At 40.0% G+C, this 20277-nt stretch overlaps 1 long non-coding RNA gene across 3 annotated transcripts in view; it reads left to right on the top strand.

The window, feature by feature from the left end:
- The window catches only part of LOC133088075 (uncharacterized), a 252236-nt gene that overhangs the window by 132994 nt on the left and 98965 nt on the right, over positions 1-20277 (top strand). For all 3 annotated transcript variants that reach the window (XR_009700487.1, XR_009700489.1, XR_009700488.1), the window contains exon 3: positions 8116-8200. This is a non-coding gene — a long non-coding RNA (uncharacterized LOC133088075). The remainder of the gene's footprint in view (positions 1-8115; positions 8201-20277) is intronic.

The following is a 20277-nucleotide window of genomic DNA, read 5'->3' as shown; positions in this document are numbered from 1 at the left end:
CATTACATCTAGAAGCCAGCTGGGAAGAGGCAGAGTGCAAAGGGCAAAAGGCATTTGTCAACTATCAACTCCATTTTAAAGATCTTTCCTGAAAGCCCCATGCAAAAATTTTTCCTTATGCCTGATTGTCCAGAGCTGGGCTAATGACAATCTCTAGCTGAAAGGAGAATGAGAAATGTAGGGTGCTGTTTTTTTTCCGTTTTTGTTTTGTTTTGTTTTTCCTAAGCACATTATTGCCCACAACAAAATTGGGGAAGTAAGGGAAGTGAGGGGGATATTGGGTAGGCAATTAGCAATTCTCCTATACAGCTCCCAAATTCCAGAGTCAGAGAGTTGCTGATCTCCCACCATTGACTCAGAGACAATTCCTAGACTGATGATTACTGACCATCTTTGAGAGGTCCTGGGAGATGCCTATGTCAGGAAAAGGAAGAGAATGACAGAGGGACTGACCAGCTATGAAAAAGGGCCAAAATAAAGCAACACTAAACCTCTGTCCCAAGCTGATTGACCGTTACCTTGGGAGGGGGCAAAAAAGAGCCCAATAAGCAATTATTTTTTTAAAAAAGCACATTAAGGAATGTCCCAGTTTGTAAACAAGGACACAGTTCTTTTCTCTTTTCTCCACTCTTTCTCTTAATGGAAGTAATTCTATAATGAAATTAGTTCTTTAGGAGGTAAAGCCTAGTGGAGGGTCATCTGCTGTCAGTGAGGAAAGATCTAATGGGCTAAATTTATTCCCAAAATGACACTCCTAGAAACTCCCATATATGATGCCCTCATAGATACATATCTCCAGATAATCCATTTAAATTATCTATTGAATAACCATATTTGCTGAAATATGTACACCTTTGTGTACATATGGGCTACTTTTGTAAGTATACCAATCCTTTGTGTATCCCAAGATTCATTTGAATCCTAAATGAGCCTTAAGATTCATTTAAATGTATACAAAACCAGATACTGAAAAAATCTCCATACCCAAAGACAAGCATCCAAGTTTATAAACACACTCATTTATTTACTCCAGCAGACAGAATGTTGGCTTAAAATGACTACATTTTGATCCACAGGAAAATCTTAGGAGATGTGAACTTCTGGTTCTACCACTAGCTAACTGCTATTTGGAACAATCCAAACAGAATTGTTATCTTCTCTGAACATTGTTACCTCATCTTTAGAGGAATAGAATTGGTATGAGTGTTTCCTCGAAGTTCTAAGAGCCTATGATTTTAGAGATTCTTTTATTCAATTAGCATTTGCTCAATGTCTGCTATGTGCTAGGCACTATTTTTTGCACTATGGGCACATTATAGTCTAGTAATTACAGTGGAGGATTTCAAGTCAATTAAAAGGAGAGGGTAAAAAAATACCTAGGAATATTAACCACAAAGGTGAAAGACTTGTACACTGAAAACTACAAAACATTGCTGAAAGAAATTAAAGACCTAAATAAATGAAAAGACATCCCATGTTCATGGGTGGCAAGACTTAACATTGTGAGGATGGCAATCATACTCAAAGCAATCTACAGATTCAACAAAATCTCTATCAAAACTCCAATGGCCCTTTTTGCAGAACTGGAAAAGCCAATCTTAAATTTCATATAGAATTGCAAGGGGCCCTGAAGAACCAAAACAATTTTAAAAAGAACAAAGTCAGAAGACCCACATTTTCTGATTTCAAAACTTACTACAAGCCCACAGTAATCAAAACAGTGTGATTCTGACATAAAGATAGACATACAAATCAATAAATAGGATTGATAGTTCAGAAATAAACCCATACATCTACAGTCAGTATTTGACAAGGGTGCCGAGTCCATTTAATGGGAAAAGAGCAGTCTCTTCAGTAAATAGTTCTGGGATTTCCACATGCAAAAGAATGAAGTTGGACCCCTACCTCACACAATATACAAAAATTAACTCAAAATGAATCAGTGACCTAAATATAAGAGCTGAAAACATAAATATCTTGGGAGAAAACATAGTAGAAAATCTTCATGACCTTGGATTTGGCAATAGATTCTTAGATATGACACCAAAAGCATGAGCAACAAAAGAAAAAAATAGATAAATTGGATTTCATCAAAATTAAAAACTTTTGTGCCTCAAAGGACATTATCAAGAAAGTGAGAAGTCAGCCTAAAGACTGGGAGAATATATTTGCAAATCATATATATGATAAAGAATTAATATCCAGAATATATAAAGAATTCCTCTAACTCAACAACAAAAAACAAACAACCCAATTAAAAATTGGGCAAAGGACTTGAATAGACATTTCTCCAAAGATATACAGATGGCCAATAGGCACGTGAAAAGATGCTCAACATCACTAATCATTAAAGAAATGCAAGTCTAAATCACAATGAGATACCACCTCAAGCCCATTAGCATGGTTATTATCGAAGAAGAAGGGGGTGGGGGGTAAGGAGGAGGGGGAGGAGGAGGAGGAGAAGAAGAAGAAGAAGAAGGGGAAGAAGGGGAGGAGGAGGAGGAAAATAACCGATGTTGGCAAAGATGTAGAGAATTTGGAACCCTCATCCATTACTGATGGTAATGTAAAATGGTGCAGCCAATGAGGAAACAGTTTGGTGGTTCTTCAAAAAGCTAAACATAAAACTACTATATGACCTAGCAAATTCAACTCATAGTTATATACCCAAAAGAATTAAAAACAGGAACTTGAACAGATACTCGTATGCAAATGCTAATTTCAGAATTATTCACAGTAGCTAAAAGGTAGAAACAACCCAAGTGTCCATTACAAATAAACAGAGAAATAAAATGTAGTATATACACGTAATGGAATATTATTCAGCCACATAAAGGAATAAAGTTCTGATATATGCTCCAACAAGGATGAACCTTGAAAACCTTACGCTAAGTGAAATAAGCCAGACATAAGAAGGACAATTATTATATGATTCCACTTACATGAAATATCTAGAAAAGGCAAATTCATAGAGATAGAAAGTAGATTAGAGGGTACCAGGGGTTGAGAGAAGGGGAACAGGGAGTTACTGCTTAATGAATACAGAGTTTCATTTTGGGTGATGAAAAATTTTGGAAACAGATAGTGGTGATTGTTTGTCCAACATTGTGAATGTAATTAATGCCACTGAATTATACACTTAAAATTGGTTAAAATGGTAAATTTTATGTTGCATGTATTTTACCACAATAAAAATAAAAATTTTAAAAACCCAGGAGGATAGCACTGCTAGAGAGGGAAATTTGGAGGCAGATGGTCATACTTTATAGGAAGCTATTGGCTGCGCCTTAAGACACACATACAGATGAATACAGATGTGGACTTATACATACATAAACACAACCCAGGTACCTAAACACAGATACCCAGATAAACACAAGAGTTTATACCTCTTGGTATGCACATACCTACAGACATACAATTTGCACTTTGTATATACAGATGGGTGATTTAAACCATCATCAGGATTTAACCTTCTGCTCAGTAGAGGTGCACACACCTACACATTATGTCATGAAACAATATAGCCACACAGGTTAACCAAAGAACCTGTTCAACTAAAGAAAACCATGTTCTAGAGGTGAAAGGAAACAAATGCCTACACATACAGAAAGATATTCCATAGAATACCCTGATGCATGTTGTAACAGTTAAAGGGTTCAAGGGCATGTAAATGGGTTCACTGACTGGTAGGTGGGAGAAACAGGGTAGTAAGCAAAAAGCTAAGTGTTGTATGGAAGGGAGGATGACTGATATGGGTGAGTAGGAAAATGAGTGGGTATCATAAGAAAGCATTATGCAGCTTCTTTGTCAAAGAGATTCAAGACAATTAAGCTTGAGTTGCCAAATTTTACTCTTTTATTTCTTACTATCCGATCTCTGGTTATCAGAGAACAAGCTGTCCACTTACTTACCTTTATAATTGCACTAGTCCCTTCAACTGGTCCCAGCAATATTCCAGGATAGCTCTCAGGTGAAATCAATGAGCTGCTTAGTATTCTTTCTGCCCAGTACAGTGGACCCTCCTCACACATTGTCTGAGCTCGGCAGTGGAAAATCACCATGCCCATTGGCAGCCAGTCAGGGACCCAGAGTGAGGAGGGTCTGACCAAGGTCTTTTTAATGATGGTCCAGCTGAGGAAGTGAGATGCTGGGAATGGTGAGTCAGGAGCGAATGATCAGCATTTACAGCTGGTGCTCAAAGGGAGTAGCCAATAAGGGGAGACAGACAAGATCCTCCAGAGGAGCAGTAACATTGAGGTATAAGCGCAAGGCCTCCCCCAGAACACACCTTTTATGTTGATCCTGTTGTCCTTTGTGGTAGCAAAAGCTGTACCTTAGAAAGAGAGTTACTTATGGCAATACTAGCTAGAGTCTTTCAGGACATAATGAAGGAGGCAAAGGGTCCTGCCACTAGTCTGTTTCCCCGGCCTTTTCACCTCAGCACTGACACTTTATTTCCTTACCCCTCAGGGAATAATTCCCTTCTACCTCCTATTAAAATCCTGAATGATTATGATAATTAACATCTTATCCTTCTCTGTTAGGAAAGAGATTTCTTAACTTACTGCTAAGCAGTAAAATCAGAATGAGTTACATACAATTATCAGTATTTCGTCTTTTTCAACCTGCTTCCGAAAACCAAAAAACAGCCTAGGCTAGTATAGGCTAATTATAATTATAATTCAGCAAACAAAGTGACATCTTGGTGTGTTCTGTTTTTTTTTTCTGAGTTTCATAATTTTTGGAAGAGAGTATACTGATTGAATAAAGTTGGTCTTTAATAGAAAAGCAAGACTGGCTTTGATTTTTTTTTTTTTTTATAAATTTATTTATTTATTTTTGGCTGTGTTGGGTCTTCGTTTCTGTGCGAGGGCTTTCTCCAGTTGCGGCGAGCGGGGGCCACTCTTCATCACAGTGCGCGGGCCTCTTCACTGTCGCGGCCTCTCTCTGTTGCGGAGCACAGGCTCCAGAGGCGCAGGCTCAGTAGTTGTGGCTCACGGGCCTAGTCGCTCTGCGGTATGTGGGATCTTCCCAGACCAGGGCTCGAACCCCTGTCCCCTGCATTGGCAGGCAGATTCTCAACCACTGCGCCACCAGGGAAGCCCTGGCTTTGATTTTTGAGCGTAGGTGTTATCTTTTTTAAAAGTATACTACTTTGAATTAATTTTTAAATGAATATAGCTGCTATAATTTTAACAGATATTAATAAAATTTGGGATGTGTGTTTGTATGTGTAAGTGACAGAGATATATGATTTTGCTGAGTGAAGTCTACAGGTCATAAAATCACTATTCTTAATACTGAAAGCAATTAAAAATGTTTTCATCATTGGGCTGTTATAAATCCATATTACATTATTTGAACTGTAAAGGATGTTGATTCTTGGATAAAATTATCATGTTCTGGCTCTTCACTTACTTTGAATTCAATTGTGGTGGAATTTCTTTGAAAATAATTTAACTTTTGTAAGCATGCATGCATGGATAACTCCAAAAATGAATATGAACTTGAAAAGCTGAACCTCTTCTGACAGCAGCTTGACTTATTCTGGAATAAATTAAGTAAAAGAAATATCAGAAGCATGTACTCTCTTTTAGGTGTAACAAACTCGAGACAAATATTCTTGACTTGTGCCATCTGAGAAACGATTCTTCGTATCTTTGCATATAACTCACAGGCCTACACAAAATATCACAAGCCAGCTGCCTCTGCAGGTTTCCTACTCAGAGGAAAGAAAGCAGACCATTGTCAGAGTGAGGGAGGTGAGGAATGAAGAGCAGCAGCTATGTATGGACTCCACAGTTAGCTTAAGCCGGGCACTAAGACGAGGGCCTACCAGGAACTTGGCTCCCCCCACCCCCCCCTCCCCCACCATGATGGCTGGGGCTCCATCAGGTGCTCAGGCAAGGGGGCTGTCTGGAAGACAGAGCCAGTGTGGGTAGCCAGGTGGTATTTTGTTTTGTTTTTTCTTTGAGATGCCTATGGATTAAAACTCTGTGTTTCTGCTTTAAACATTAGGGGTTTTCGTTTTTTGCTTTAAAATTAAAAAATTAATTTCTTTTTTTAGAAAAATATCACTTGTTTACATAGAAAAATTTTAAAACACAGATAAATAAAAAATAGTATATGTAAAATATCAGTTTACAAACCTTCCATGTCTAGAATATTCCCATTTTGATTTTGATTTGATATATATTATGTATATAGTCTTTCTTAAAATAAAAATGGGAATATTCTAGACATAGAGATTTGTAAACTGATGTTTTTACTTAATGTATAAGGAACATTGTTCAGCATTACTGAATAGACATCTATGGCATCGTTCACAACCACATGATATTTTATTAGAAGTAACATTATTATTATTATTATTATTATATTTATTTATTTATTTTTTGGCTGCGTTGGGTCTTCGTTGCTGCGCACGGGCTTCCTCTAGTTGTGGGGGGCTACTCTTCGCCACGGTGCGCGGGCTTCTCATTGCCATGGCTTCTCTTGTTGCGGAGCACGGGCTCTAGGCACACAGGCTCAGTGGTTGTGGCTCGCGGGCTCTAGAGCACAGGCTCAGTAGTTGTGGCGCACGGGCTTAGTATCTCCGCGGCATGTGGGATCTTCCCGGACCAAGGATCGAACCCGTGTCCCCTGCATTGGCAGGTGGATTCTTAACCACTGCGTCACCAGGGAAGCCCTAGAAGTAACATTATTAATTTACCTTCAATTGCTGGACGTGTATCTCATGAAAGTGTTTCCCCATTATTAACAATACAATGATAAATATACGTGTACATGCATCTGTTTATATTACCTGTTTATTTCCTCAGGATAAAATACTACAAGTAGAATTGCTGGCTATACTCTAAGATTTTTGATTCATATGGACAAATTTCCCTTCAGTAAAGTTCTTTCAATTTACATTCCAACCAGATGAGTGGCATCATGTTCATTTCTGTATACTCTCAAGAAAGTGGGGTGTTCTTAAAATCTCATTTTAAAAGAAAATAAAAGGAAGAACTTGCACAGAAGCAATATATAAGTATAAATGAAGGAAATAAGAACAAGGCAATAGAAATAATGCTCTTTTCCCCAGACATATCCAACTCTGGTCAGATTCCTCTTTTATTTACTTATTTACTTAGGTCATGTTAGGGACATTGTGGTAGAGACAGTCACCAAAACTGTTTTCTTTTCCTCCTGTGCACACAGCTGGACTACATTTCCCAGGAAGCCTTTGGGGGAAGTGTGATTATGAGTTCCAGCCAACAGGATGTGGATGGAAACGATATATGCTGTTTCCAAGCCTGGCCCCTGATCCTCCCAGCTGTTCTCTTCCTTTGTCTGTCTGAGGCAGGGGAACCTGCAGAGGACTCTAAAACCCTGGAAGACGTCAGTCTCAGGAAGGAGGAGCCCAGTTCCCTGAATCGCCTTATGGAAGGCCACTCATCAAATATGTACACAGAACTGTCACATGTGCAATTAATAAATTCTATTGTCTTAACCAGTGAGATTATAGAAAAACTATAAAATTCAGATATACAAAAGAAAAAAAGTACCCAGAATTCCAAAGACCAGAGATAACTAATTGTTACAGAAATTAGTCTACCCTGACAAATCCAAGCCTGTTGCTGCTTTTAGTCAACCCAAATTGGAATTAGTGGTTAAAAATGAGGGTTTGGTAATGTGTTCTCTTTCACAATCATCTTCCTCCTTCTCGAATACCTGTTATGGACAATAAAAATGTATTATGTATACAGTAATTATCTTACGTATAAAAAACTGTTTATGTATAAGGTATAATATATTCTTCTTTACATTCTTCTCACACTCAAATATTCATATCAAAGGAGTAAAAAATTGACATAAGTAAATAATATCACTTATCTGATTTTGGATGATGTCAGCCTGTGTCAAAAATGCATACTTAGGTTTAAGGGAGAGACAGCTTTAACTAATCATTCCGTCTGTTCCCTAAATTCCCCAGCTTCTTTGAAGTTAGGAAGACCATGTGATTAGCTGTGGCCAATGAAATGTGAGCAGAAGCCGCAGGTGGTCCTTCTGGGCAGCGGTAGTGAAAAACCCATCTGAGATTCTCCTCTCTCTCTATCCCTGCTGCAGTGACCAAGGAGCTGTTGTAGCCACAGAATGGCAGAAACTCCATCATCATCGTCCTTGAATAAGATGGCCTCCCCATCTGTAATGGGTATGTAGCAAGAGCAAGAATTAAACCTTTCTTGTGTTAAGCCACTGGGATTTCAGATTAATTGGGTAACTGCAACATTAGCCTATCTTGTCCTGACGTACACAAGGCTCACACATTCTATGTATCTTGTTCATCCTCCACGTCAAAAATTCAAAACGTCGTGGAGGCTCAAAGCCACCACTAATCATTCTCAGACTGGTTACATGGGATTTGACTTCCTAGCTATAAAGGTAAAGAATCAGGACTTTAGAGCAGAGACAGGTGAGAGCTCCCTTCTTGTGAGTGCAGGAGTGATATTAATGCGAATAAGAGGCAGATATAGTTTTGGATATTTCCAGGCCTAAAGTAACTTATGAAATAAATGTATATTATGCTTACAGTATGTGAGAACCAATAATGGTATATGGACATATTGCTCTGCTAGGCAAGTACATTGTATCACTTACTCCCCACTAGTTAATCATGAAAAGCGATGTATGGCAAGGAGTGGAGAAGTTAGTTTACAAAAAGGGAATATGAGATGAAGCACAGACTCTTTATACTCCTTCGGTATCTAATGGCTTTAAATGAATTCTCCTTAACTCATTGAATGATGCTTTTCTCTTGTATCTGAATTTTTTATAATGAGCGTGTTTTTTTAAAATATATTTTTAAATTTACTTATTTTTATTTATTATTTATTTTTGGCTGTGTTGGGTCTTTGTTGCTGCACGTGGGCTTTCTCTAGTTGCGGCGAGCGGGGGCTACTCTTTACTGCGGCACGTGTGCTTCTCATTGCGGTGGCTTCTCTTGTCATGGAGCATGGGCTCTAGGCGCACGGGCTTCAGTAGTTGTGGCACACGGGCTCAGTAGTTGTGGCTCGCGGGTTCTAGAGCACAGGCTCAGTAGTTGTGGCTCACGGGGGACTTAGTTGCTCCGTGGCATGTGGGATCTTCCGGACCAGGGATCGAACCCGTGTCCCCTGCATTGGCCGGTGGATTCTTAACCACTGCTCCACCAGGGAAGTCCCTATTATTTTTATAATTAGAAAAAGGTATTTTTATTTTGGAAAAAAAAAATCACTGTTGGTGAATGAAGAATTAATAATTGTTTCCAGGGCTTCCCTGGTGGTACAGTGGTTAAGAATCCGCCTGCCAATGCAGGGGACACAGGTTCAATCCCTGGCCCAGGAAGATCCCACATGCCGGAGCAACTAAGCCCGTGCGCCACAACTAGTGAGCCTGCGCTCTAGAGCCCATGTGCCACAACTACTGAGCCCGCGCGCCTAGAGCCTGCGCTCTGCAACAAGAGAAGCCGTGACAATGAGAAGCCCACGCACCACAACGAAGAGTAGCCCCGCTCGCCGCAACTAGAGAAAGCCCGCGTGCAGCAACGAAGACTCAATACAGACAAAAATAAAAACAAATAAATAAATAAATTTATTAAAAGAAAAGAATTGTTTCCTCCATTGACCTGGCAAAAACAGTGCTTAGCAGCTTCCTTAACTATAATTCAAGGGCTAAGTTCCTTGACGGCAGATGCAGGTTGTAATTCTAGAAGCAAGCACAGCAGGGAGGCACATCATAGAGGCTCAAATATGGGAGTTGCATACTGAATGACTACCTATCCTGTGCCTATTGATCCATCATCTCTGTCATTCTGGAATTATTTCATTTAGTTTCAAATGATATTCTTAGTAGCTTTTGTCGGCTCTGGACTTGCCCATGAATTCACACTTGCCAGGGTCTAGAGATGCAATCATGGAATTGCCCAAAACAGTGAAAATCTGTGAATTTCTTGTTAAGTAAAATCTCTGTGCATAGACTTCACTTCACCATCATCATTATTCTCCCAGGTAAAACAAGGCAAGCAATTACATTGCCAATTCCCTATCTTTTTACATCTTTGTATTGCCTATTTACTGCATGTAGATAAGTATATCAGAAATTATCTTGTTATAACTGTAAATAAAATTCTTCTTATCCTATTACGCATTTAGCTCCTTTTTCTGTGGCAAGTTATTTGCTGTCATTTCTTGGTCTATGAACAGCTGAAGGTCACTTTTTAGATAAGAAATGCTGCCAAAGTATCTCAATTTTCCCATTTTTAAAAAGTTTTGACTATCAGGAATGTAAGATAGGGTTTCATTTGTGATAATTACCAAATTTCAAGTAAGTGGTAAATGAAAATTGCCTGGTATTGTGTAAGGAGGGGGTAATTTAGAGTCTTTGTGGGAAGCAATTGGTATTTTAAATAAGCCTGTCTGTAGACATCATGCGTCTAAAACTATTTTAAAGGGCTCTATGAAGCTCTATGCCTTTAAATTTATCTTACTATTATAGTCATTTTACTAGCTAAGGAACTGCAGCCATCTATCTCTGGCTGTCTCTTTCTGACACCCACAGATGTATATACACCCACACACTCACCCACGCAAACCTACACTCTGACTCACATTCAAAACGATTGTCAAAAAATCCCCGCTCCTTGTCTAACTAAAGTGTTCCTTTCAAACACATGCTATTTGTTTGATCTATTTCCATGTATCTGTGAGTCAGCTGAGTCTTGTCTGATCTACCCAGTAGACTAGAGCCTACATGTATGTTTTTTCATATGGATTTGGCAAACCTGATTCATATTCTAGCATATGGAAATCATAAAAGCCTGGTGAGCTATTTTTTTTACTGACAACACTTCTGACACCAAACGCGTGGGTTTTTCCCTCACACCAACCAATTTTCCAACTCTCCAGACACCAACTAGGTGTCCCACAATTCAGTTCTGACACTAGCTACCAGTTAGTGCAGACCCCATAGGTTAAGGACTCATTCCTACAAGACTGCTCCCACTTCAGACAACCATCTCAAGTCCCAGGCCACCTGTACTTCTGATCGACAAGCTATAAATTGGGTGTTCCCATGACCCGCCTCTTCAGGTTCCATAATTTGATAGAACAGCTCACAGAACTCCAAAATAGTTTACTTGCTATTACCAGTGTATTACCAATGATGCAACTCAGGAGCAGCCAACTGGAAGGAGTGCACTGGACAAAGTATAAGGTGGAGGGGGGGAAGGGGTGGCACAGAGCCCTCTGGGCATACCACCCTCCCAACACCTTGATGTGTTCACCAATTAGGAAGCTCTCTGAAGTTTATCATTTAGGGGTTTTTAATGGAGGTTCCATACATGGGCATGATTGATTAAATCATTGAACATTTGTGATTAAATCAATCTCCAGCCCCTCTCTTTCTCCTTTGGAGGTCAGTGGGGTGGGCTTAAAAGTTCTGTCTCTCTAATCATAAGGTTGGTTCCACAACCAACCCTCATCCTGAAGCTATCTAGGGGCCTACCAAGAGTCACCTCGTTAGCATATACAACTCAGGTATGATTGAAAGGGGCCGCTATTGGTTTCTTGGATGCAAGACAAAATTCTAAAGTGCTGCTGCTTAGTTCAATGAGTTCAATCATCAATGCTTGGCTGACTCAATGTCCTTTTTAAAATATGCCAACAAACCTAGGAACCCTAGTAGGGGTCATAGGAATAGGGCAGGCAGTTTGGTTTAGCAGGAGGGCTGGCCTCTTGGCCTGATTACCTCCTGATCCCCTGGTTCCCTTTCAAATCAGGACCAAATAGAAAAACACCAACCTTCCACCATTACCATCACCTTGTCTTCAGAGACAACTTCTAACAGGAGCTGACTTCCCATGGGCCCCAAATCATCTGAGTCATGGGCTCTAGGGCCTGATAAGTCTAACAGGAACCTGATGTGTATCAAAAATATCTATCAGAATGAAAGCAACTTTTTTTATTAGATTGAGGGATAAAGAAGGGCATTTAAAACGATAGTCAACATCACGGTGCAGAATTTAAATATATGCTTACACCATTTGAGGTAAACGCTTGCTCAGCAAGAAACAAATTTCCATTTTTAACCACTCTTTTCTTGTGACCTCTGTGTAGATTGCAATTGAGAGACCTATCTGTAGGAAACTTAACATTTTCAGAAGTAGCACACGAATTTTCAATGCATTCAACATACAGATTAGTCTGAGGTTATCAAAATAGAGTCATATTTCAAAAAAAGAAGTACTGTGAGTCAGGACAGCCCTACCAATTATAGCAACCCTGTTTCTGAAAGGCTTAAGGCCTGGGCCAGCCTCCATGGTAGCAAAGCAATGTTTTATCAAAATGGTATAATTAGGAATGTGTGGCAGTATTTTAACCCCTCCTCCCAAGAGTTCCACAACACTTTTTAACATGTTTATAAATATTTGCTTTTGTGCCATTTTAGGGGGAGCTTTCCATACAAACATTTGGCTTCCAGTGAGTCATCCCCAGTCTGGTTCACACCCAAAAGCTGCCTGCTTGGCTATCAATGAATATTGGGCTCAATAACTTGCCTTATTTTTATAACTGGCTTGAATGAAGATGGAAAAGGTGGTAGAAGGAGAAAGACATATTCAGATAAATATAAGAACACTCTTGTTTCCTTACAAGAGTTTGACAACTATGCACCATAACCTAACTACCATTTAAGCTTAGCTCGATGCCAAATTGTGATGAATTTGTGTTTGGCCTTTAAAAAAACATCTGGATAATTTTACCTAATAGTGTTACATTTTTCTAGTCATCATGTGTATTTTCTAGCTAAGCACATCCCAGAATTCAAATTACTAATGAGAAATTTTACTTTTACTGTTATAATTACGGTTATTGGATCCTAAAGCCATCAACTTAAAAAGCAACTGGAAGAATAAATCACCTTTCCACCCATATTAAAATTGAAGAAAATAAGGGTCCTTAGCTGAGATTTTAATTCTTTTCTGAACTGGAATTGCAAAACTTTTCTTTTTGTAAATAAGGAAGCAACAGTTATTAAGCATATGAACTAGCAATGATTTCTATTTCCATTCCCAAAGGGCAAAATTTGGGAGTTGAAGTGGGACAGTATATATCCTGGAGGGAGGATATCGACATGGAAAGAAAAGAAACTAAAATTGCTTTGCATAATAATGTGAATTATAGAATTTCTTTTAAAGAGAAATAGGTACCTTGCAAATTAAGTAGAATATACTATTTATTCTTCTTTATTGGATTAGGAAGGATTGCAAACTCAGGCTCCCTATATCTTGAATTGTACACTATGTTCCCAGTCATATTTTGTTTGCATATTATGAATTAAATGCTTAGGAATGATCTTTGTGCTCTCTTACCTTCCAAAAACATTCTTCCCATTTTTCTTGAAATGTATACTTCTCTCTGTCTACATTTCATTCTTCCCAGTGTTTATATGGACTTGGATATAAAACTATATCACTTTCCTCTTTACTTTAAGAAAAATGATCCTATTCATACACTGATGAATGGCAACTCTCACTTAGCCTTAGTGTGAAAGAGACAATAAGGAGTGGTGAGGACTGTGATAAAATAGAAAAGCATATGCCCATCTGAAATGAGTATCTACGTCTAAGCACCAGAAAAAATGGCAATAGCCAGATCTTCCAATTTGTCAAAAGAAAGTCTGAAAGTATTTCAATGTTTTATGAATAACTCAATGCTTTAAAAACAAGCAACTCCATTCTAAGAAGCTCAAAACAACAATAATTACCACTGGAAAACATGGGAGATTAAATACGTATACTTCAACCCACACTGGGGGAGGAGAGATATAGAAGGTACTGAGAAACTTGGTGTCCTTCATGGCCTGTCTTCTACCTCTCAGCCCATTACCAACACATGTACTGTCCCACGGGACACTTGAAGGGCCAAGAGTCATCTCTGATCCTCCTGTGGAAGCCTTCCCTAATTTGCTCCAGAGTGAACACTTCACATTTGAATTCATTCTTGCTGGAAGAGATGGAAAAATCTTAGGGGCAACTATAAGAATAAGAAAAATAAACTTATATTGAGAGTCAGTCACTACTAATTCTTTCACTCAGCAAATATTTACTGACCGCCTGCTATGTGCTAGAACTATAAAGTTTCTGTGACATGTTAGGCATGATGTAGGCACAGGAAAGAAATAAGTTTTAAAAAAGACAAAAATGCCTGCCCTTGCAGAAATTATATCCATTGGGAAGATAGACAATAAAAACGAATAAGTGTGATATATGTTAGGTTAGATGGTGATAAATGCTATGGAGAAAACTAGGGTAGGAAAAGGTCATTTCTCTGACTCCCCAATGTATAATTGGAATAGACGTATTTGGCGACTTGCAGAACTTCCACACTGATCACTTGTACTGTGGGATAAAAGCTATATTAGTGGGGAAGACCAAGTGGTATATCTGAAACATTTGCTCCCTTACCAAGATAGTAAATTAAAAATAATATCACATCCTGGGGGAAATGGCAGAGATTAGTGCTACCCTTTAAGACCTAAAGAATGTAGGGTGATAATGCTCATTTATTCCCATTTAATTCACCAGTCTTGCCCTGACAAAAATGTCTGATCCTGGGGAATACGAAACTCAACCAAATAGTTGCCCTAATTGCAGTTGCTATGCCAGATGTATCAATAATATCTCTGCTGGAACACATTAATATGGCCTCAGGTACCTTGTGTTGATTAGCAGATGCCTTCATTTCCATTCCTATCAAGGAGAGGGAACAGATACATGTGAATAACACAGACATTTACAGTCTTGACCAGGGTTAATTCTTTTGCCTTTGGTCATGATATAGCCCTAAGGAACCTGGACTGCCTGGACATTCTGCATATCATCACAGTGATCCACTATATTGGTGATATCATGTGTGGTGATTTTCAAGTATGCCCACAAATCCTTTGGTATTTCTTTCTTCAAGAGGTGGAGCTTAATTTCTCTCCCCTTGGGTGTGGACTGGACTTAGTGACTTGCTTCTAACAAATAGAGTAGTGCATAAGTGATGATGTGTGACTTCTGAGACATTACAGCTTCATTCCTTGCTCTCTCTTGGGTCACTTGCTATTAGGGAAGTCAGGTACCATGTGATAAGGACACTGAAGTAGCTCTACAGAGAGGTTCATGTGGAAAGGAACTGAGGCCTCCTGCCAAAAGCCATTTAAGCCATCATAAAAGCAGATCCTCTAGCCCAGTCAAGCCTTCAGATGACTGCAGCCTTGGACAGCATCTTGCCTATAACCTCATGGGAGACCCTGAGCCAGAATCACTCAGGTATACCACTCCTGAATTCTTGACCTACAAAAACTGTGAGATAATAAACATTTACTGTTTTAAGCTGCTATGTAATTTCAAAGAGAGCAGCAGATAACTACTACATCAGGTTAATCAGAGCAGGTGATTAAGCAGTGTCAAGAATGTTGGAGGCCTGGGCAAGAAACATGTGCTCTAGAGGGTAAAAGATATATCCTAAGAAGATTCAGAGGTTCTCCACCTCACTGTCTAGTGGACTGGGACATGCCAGGTGTCCCAGCCCTAAGAAGAAGCATAGTGCCCAGTGGGCTTTTGGGGTTCTGGAGTCAGCATATTCAACCCTTGGAAATACTGCATTTAACCATTTCCTGAGTGACATGGAAGTCTGCCAGCTTTGAGTGGGGTCCAGAGGAAAAGCTCTGAAGAAGTCTCAGGCTATGCTACTTGGGCCATACTGCCTAGCAGACCTATTAGAGGTATCTGTGGTGGGAGAAGAAATTTTGTGGCGCTTTCAGCAAGCCCTAGTAAGAGAATCGCCATGTAAACTGTAGAGTTCTGGAACAATGTCATGCCATCTGCAGCAGCGACCATTCAAAAAATAGTCCCTGATATGCTGCTGTGCCCTGGGAGAGACAGAGCACCTGATCTTGGAATATCCAGTAACCATGCAGCCAGAACTATTCATCGTAAGGTGTGTTCTGTCAGATCCACTAAGTCATAAAGTCATGTGAGCCCCAGCAGAAGTCCAGTAAGACAGAAGTGATATATCTAGGGTTGGTCCTGAGCAGGGCCAGAGGACAAGTAAGCTGCATAAGTAGATGGCTCAGATTCCTGTGTCACCCACCACTATGGCATTGTTGCCCCTTCCTCAGTTTACACATATGGTTGTTTTGGGGGGCAGGCAGGGAGATTCCCTTATGACCAGCTCTTGGAAGAGAAAAAACCTGTGCTTGGTACACAGATGGGTCAGCTTCGTATGTGGTAAAGTCAGAAATGGACTGTTACACTATAACCCCATTCAAACATGGCCCTAGAAGACAGTAGTGAAAGGAAACTCTTCCAATAGGAAGAGATTTGTGGTACACCTAGTCATCTACTTTGTGTGGAAAGAAAAGTAGCTTGAAAAAAAATATATGGGACTCATATCAGTGATGAATAGTGTGGCTGCTTGCTTCAGAGTTTGGAAGGAGAAAGGTTAGAAAATTGAGAAGCAGATCTAGGGAAGAGGCATGTGGATGGACCTGTAGGAGTCCATTTCTCCAGCTTCTGGAAGTATTAAAGGACTCCCATCTAGAAGATATTTTTTAAAACCTTCACATCTCAATTATAAGGAAAGAATCCCATTTTTAAATGGATTTGAACAGACACTATCAAAGAGTATACATGAATGACAAGCACATGAAAATATGTTTAACGTCATTAGTCACTAGGGAAATGCAAGTTAAAACCAAAATTTAAAACACTATTTCACAGTTATGAGGATAGCTGAAATTAAAAGACTGAGCACACTGTATACTTAAAACTAATACAATGTTGTCTATCAATTATATCTCGATTTTTAAAAAAATTTTTAAAAGATTGAGCGCATCAAGTGTTTGTGAAGATATAGAGGAACTGGAACTCTCATACACTTCTGGTGAGAATGTAAAATACTTTGGAAAATAATTTGGCCATTTCTTTCAAAATTAAACCATTACCTACTATATATAATCCAGCCATTTCACCTTTAGTTATCTACCCAAGAGAAAAGGAAACATATGTCTACATAAAGACCCATGTATATAGTGATTTCATAGAAGTTTTATTTGTAGCAGCCCAAAACTGGAAACAACCCAAATGTCCATTAATGGGTAAATAAATAAACGAATTTTGGTATACTGATACAATGGAATATTACTCAGCAGTGAAAATAAATGAACTCTAGAGTCATACAGCAACATGTATGAATCTCAAATTAATTATGCTGAGTGAAAGTGGCCAGATTAAAAAAGAGAACATACTGTATGATTCTATTTATCTAAAATTCTAGAAAATGTAAATTAACTTACAGTGACAGAAAGCAGATTAGTAGCTGCCAAGGTGGTGGATGAGAGGGAAAGAAGAGGGTATTACAAAGGGACATAAGGAGTCTTTTGGGAATATGCTCATTAATTTACCAAATTGTACACTTGAAATATGTATAGTTATTGTATGTCATTATGCTTCAATTAAGCTGTTAAAAGAAAAAAAGAGTAAATCTCATGTCAATGATATCCAGTACCTCACCCTTGGTATGATCAAAGACCATGATCTGGGAATGCTATTCCCACTGTAACTCACAGGGAAGTGACCTAAGTCAAGCCAGGGAGCTTAGATTCCTTGGAGTCAGTCAGGTCAGCATTGCAGATTGTTGAGAGTTTTAAGTCAGGAGATAAGCAGATGGTATTCATTCATTCATCTAAAAAAGTTGTGTGTGTGTGTGTGTGTATGTGTGTGTAAAATCTGTGTGGTGCCAGGCATTATGCTAGGATCTGGAGACACAGAGCTGAATCAGATATAAATCCTATCCTTAAGGAAGTCAAGGTTATGAACCAGGTAAATGGAGCTTCTTAAGTTTGAGACCATCCAGAAGTATGTGAGGGTCTGATAGGATGAGCTGTGAGTGTGGAAGTGTCAGACCCAGATCAGGCAGAACTAGGGTTGGGCACCGAGGTAGAGCTACATTGATCCAAGGGGATCTCTAAGGATCCAGTTTCTGGCCTTTTGACATCTAATCTTGAGCCACTCAGCAAGGGTTGTGGGCAGGGACAGACTCCCTGACAAGGAGTGGGTAGCGTAGGTGCCCCCAAATATGTCTATACAATGAGCCAAAGAATGAAAGGGCACATGTATGGTAATGGTCAAAGTGAAGAATACTGAAGAAACTGGCTGGCCTAGAGTAGAAAGTTCATAGTAGAGAAGAGAGAAAAATAATGCTCCAGGAAACAGTTTGGGGATTGGAGGAGTGGACTCAAATTGGAATCGAAGGGGCTCTTAAAATCCAGTCTGAACAAGTGCAGCTCAGTGGGTACCAGACAGGGATTAGCACAATGGAGAGCAGAGAAGCAGAGTCTTCCTCAGTGTAGTTAGGGGTGTAGCCAGATCAAAGGATGAATGGGAAGCCTTTCTTGTGGCTATGAACTCAGAAAGAATAGCCAAGGACTCACAGCCAATCAGAGGAATACATTAAAAAGAGTCAGGGCCACTGTTCAACCAAATGATAGGGGGAGGAGCCAGTCCTTGCTCACTAGGCAGGGCATGCATAGATGACCTCTGAGGAAGGAAGTCAAGGGGCTTTTGACAAGGAGCCTAGGAGAAGAAGGTATTCAGATCAGGGCAGAAATAGGTGCCTGTGGGGTACTGATGGGAGATGCTCAGGTGTGGCGGGGGAGGCCAAGCTAAGAGGGCTAAAAGCCAAAGATTACAGCCAATTTTTAAAAAGAAGTTAGGATACACAGGGACTAGAGTGGGATAAGTGGCCCTGTGAATCTGGGTTGGCCATGCAACTTGATTTGGTCAATGGATATTAGCAAATATGACATATGCAGAGGCTTCAAAAGTGCTGGGCATTGGGACTTAGCATTTTGCTGATCTTGGGAACACTGTCAGCTACCATCATATAAATGATCTTGGGCTAGTCTGTTGGATGATGATAGACACGTGGCCTAGTTACACCCATCACTCCAGCCAACAACCAGCCAACCACCAGACGTGTTCATGGACCATTGACTGTCAGCTGATCACAGATGCATGACTAAGCCCTGCTGAGGGCAGAAGAACTGCGCAGCTGAGTCCATCCCAAATTGGCAACCCAAAGAATTGTGAGCAAATAATTGACTGCTGTTTTAAGCCACTAAGTTTTGAGGAAATTTGCTATGTAGCAAATGCTGACTGGTACATTCTACTCTGTATCCCTTTGACTTCATTCCAAGGGAGGTCTGTGCTAAGCATACCCTGTCTGTCTCTGACTGGCTCTGCAAATATTCAGGGAGAGGTCAGTGGTATCTTGGGGATAGAGAAAGATGACATGGGATGGGGACAGTGTGACATAAGGAGAAGATGACATGGGGGTAGAGCCAGTGTGACATGAGGGCAAGGGTCCTCACATGATAAGGGTCAGTGTGACATGGGGGAGGGCTCAGTGTGTTAGGTGAGAGGGGTCTGTACCTCATAGAGGAGGGAGTTTATTTTTAAGTTGAGGGCTGGTAAATGTCACACAGAGAGGTAGAGATCAGCCACACTGAGTGAGGACAGGTTAGTAAACCTAAGGTAACCAGGGGGCTGAAGTATTACTAGAGACAGTAGACTAGGACAGACAGGATTGGCCAGTTGAGATTTCTCTATGCTAACAAAGGAGAACAAAGTTCTTGGTTTATATTACATCCCCCTGGGGGTCAGGCATCTCACCCTGGATAAATTTCCCAGACCGCAGTGGGAAGGCAGACCCTCTAGAGAGATAGGGACTGTCTTTCCTCCCTCTGATGTCATCCTCCCTTAGTTCACAGCCACTTGCTCCCTTGAACCTCCCCACCCCTTTTTGTAATTTCTCCCCTTGCAAAGCTTCCAGAGCATCAGGCTGGTTGGTAGTTCACTCCCTTCCCAGGTCTTCTCGCTGGAAGAGGGTGTGGAGACAGCAGACACGAACAGCCTCCTCACTGTTCTGACAGTGACTGGTGAGTGCAGGTTCCTATTTTGGCTTAAAATTTTGAAAAGGTCATATTGGAAGAAAGTGTAGGATCTCTTCACCCCTAGATAACAGGGGTGAAGAGATCATCAGAAAGATAAGAATTCAGGACCCCAGGGATTGGTAGTTTCCTAGAACGTTCAGAGATAACTAGAGTCCACTGATTTTTCTCCTGGCTCCATGAGCACAAGAGAAGATTCAGACCAAGATGAAACTTTACACAAATAGATGGTGGATATTGGCGAAAAATGTGATTTTG

Source organism: Eubalaena glacialis, chromosome 1 (assembly GCF_028564815.1).
Source record: "Eubalaena glacialis isolate mEubGla1 chromosome 1, mEubGla1.1.hap2.+ XY, whole genome shotgun sequence".
NCBI lineage: Eukaryota > Metazoa > Chordata > Mammalia > Artiodactyla > Balaenidae > Eubalaena > Eubalaena glacialis.
The sequence above is the reverse complement of the archived record's forward strand: the minus strand, read 5'-3'. Positions and strand labels throughout refer to the sequence as shown.